At 43.2% G+C, this 2,897-nt stretch overlaps 1 pseudogene; it reads left to right on the top strand.

Moving 5' to 3' along the window:
• Positions 1-1,164, top strand: part of LOC119577274 — a 1,725-nt pseudogene extending 561 nt beyond the window's left edge.
• Positions 1,165-2,897: the final 1,733 nt, after the last annotated feature.

The following is a 2,897-nucleotide window of genomic DNA, read 5'->3' as shown; positions in this document are numbered from 1 at the left end:
AGGGATATAATAAAAAAGCATACTACACTATTCTTGTTACAAAAGTTTGAAAAGAAAAAAACTTTTCCCTTCATGTCTATTTCAGTGGAAATAGATATGAAATTTTGAATCTGGAATTTACCATAGACAGTGATTGGAGATAAGAGAGAATTCTGTGCTCTTGTTTTTGCCCCCACACTGACACTGCAATCAACAGTTCATTAATTTGTCTTTTTTTTATTATTATTATTTTTTTTACATCATATCTCATATGTTCGAACCATGTATCAATATTTTCTATGTACATGAGAATTGATATTTTATTTCTAGTATTTGCCAAAAATGCAGGTAACCCATAACTCATAGATTTGTTCTCCATTAGCTTGTAGCACTACTTGGTTATGGCTGCTTGTATTATATTATTGTGAATACACATTACTTTAGTCACTTCCATAATGCAGTGTGTTTTCCTTGCCTTTTAAATTTTTTCTTCCTTTCATTTCTTTTATCTTTTTGTAGTTTGTTTATTAAAGTATTTTTTTTTTATTGTCTTTTTTTCAGATAGCAAAATATCACAAGAAATGGACTTATCTGCAGTGAGTGAACAAATCCAAGCTGAAGTACAATCAAGCAGTTCAGAGTTTTTTTGATTCAGTACAAACAGCTTAGTGAAAGCTGTTTTACAGATTGTGTATGGGATTTCACTCTCGGAATATTAGAAACAATGGGGGATTCTTGTGTGTTGAACTGTGTTGAAAAATATACAAAGGTTTGCATTGCCTGCTTTTTTGCCTTAAATATTTGGTTGTAATTTGGTTGTAACATACAACTGTACATTATGGAATTCATAATTGAAGTAGAATTGTTTCTGGGCTAAGAGTCTTCTAAAAAGGTACTAAGATTATTTTTCCCTTTCCAGGTGACACAGCGCATATCAGAGCGGTTTCAAGAAATTCAGATGCTAAGTAATGAGAATGCAGTGGCTGCTGCTCAGAAGTTGGGAAGATGCCTGGTGCTAGTGAGAGTGAGATGAAGATATTTGGTTAGCTTGAAAAGCTATAAATGAGAGATAAATGTAATTAATTTTTGTTGTTGTTTTAACATGAAGTATGGTTTTAGGTACTGTCGAAGAACTATTTATGAAGTCATGCTCTTACATCATATGGCATTTTTTAACAGCTTTAAATGTAACATACATTTATATCTCATGGGGTACATTCCTGTGTAACATAAATACATGTATTATAGGGACTTGTGTAATGGTTAGGAGGTTAAGTAGACAAGATGTATAAAATAATTGTATATTGATGCTTATTAGAAATTAGTAAGCTTTGAAAATAAATGAAATAAACCATGGTTTAAGTATAGAATTTATCTTTTGTATTTTGAATCGGGAATCTATTTAAGCAATGTAAATGATAGTGAAGGACTGGATCAACTTTTCCATATTTGAAATATGATAGGTCACTTCTACATATATCCTCCCTCATCCTCCCGTCCCTTTCCTGCCAGTCCTGATCCCTTTTCCTCAACTCTGTCATTCATCCCTCATTATATCTTTAAAAACAGCAGGGTGGGAATTGAAAATCTGATTATTTTTATTAGTGTATTTGCTTAAGACAATCAGTAGTCTCTCTGACTGGTTCATTCTGTCTGTCTGACTGTCTGCTTCTGCCCCTGCCTCTGCCTCTGCCTTTGCCTCTATCCCTCCCTCTGCCTCTGCCTCATTCTTTGTCTCTGCCTCTGCCTCTGTCTCTGTCTCTGCCTCTGCCTCTGCCTTTTTCTCTGCATCCCGTTTGTTGTCTCTGCCTCTGCCTCTGTCTGTCTCTGCCTCTGTCTCTACCTCTGTCTCTGCCTCTGCCTCTGCCTCTGTCTCTGCCTCTGCCTCTACCTCTGTCTCTGCCTCTACCTCTGTCTCTGTCTTTGCCTCGCCTCTGTCTGTCTCTGTTCTGCCTCGTCCCGTCTCTGTCTCTGCCTCTCTCTGTCCCCTGTCTGTCTCTGCTTTGCCTCTGCCTTTACCTCTGCCTCTGTCTCTGCCTCTGCCTCTGTCTGTCTCTGTCTCTGCCTCTGTCTCTCCTCTACCTCTACCTCTCCTTCTACCTGCCTCTGCCTCTGCCTCGTCTGTCTCTGTCTCTGGGCCCCTGTCTCTACTCTACCTCTGCCTCTGTTGCCTCTGCCTCTGCCTCTGCCTCTACCTCTACCTCTGCCTCTGCTCTGCCCCCTGTCTCTGTCTCTGCCTCTGCCTCTGCCTCTTCTCTGCTCTGCCTCTGCCTCTGCCTTTTGTCTCTGTCCCCTACCTCTGTCTCGTCCTCTGCCTCTGTCTGTCTCTGTCCCCACCTCTGCCTCTGCTCTGTCTGTCTCTGTCTTTTCTCTGCCTGTCTCTGCTGTTTTCTGCCTGTCTCTGTCTGTCCTGCCTCTGCTCTTCTCTGCCTCTGCCTCTGTCTCTGTCTCTGCCTGTCTCTGTCTGTCTCTGCCTCTGTCTCTGTCTGTCTCTGCTCTGTCTGTCCCCTGCCTCGTCCCCTTGTCTGTCTCTGTCTCTGTCTCTGTCTGTCTCTGCCTCTGTCTCTGCCTCTTCTCTGTCTGTCTCTGCCTCTGTCTCTGTCTGTCTCTGCCTCTGCCTCTGTCCCGTCCCCTGTCTCTGCCCCTGTCTGTCCTGCCCGCTCTGTCTCTGTCTCTGTCTCTGTCTGTCTCTGCCCCTTTTCTGTCTCTGCCTCTGTCTCTGTCTGTCTCTGCCTCTGTCTCTGTCTGTCTCTGCCTCTGTCTCTGTCTGTCTCTCCCCCCTTGTCTCTGTCTGTCTCTGCCTCTGTCTCTGTCTGTCTCTGCCTCTGTCTCTGTCTGTCTCCCGCCTCTGCTTTGCCTCTGTCTCTGCCTCTGCCTCTGCCTCGTCTGCTCTGCTCTGCCCCTGCCTCTGCTTCGCC

Source organism: Penaeus monodon, chromosome 9 (genome assembly GCF_015228065.2).
Source record: "Penaeus monodon isolate SGIC_2016 chromosome 9, NSTDA_Pmon_1, whole genome shotgun sequence".
Lineage (NCBI taxonomy): Eukaryota > Metazoa > Arthropoda > Malacostraca > Decapoda > Penaeidae > Penaeus > Penaeus monodon.
This window is presented reverse-complemented; position numbering and strand designations above follow the sequence as displayed.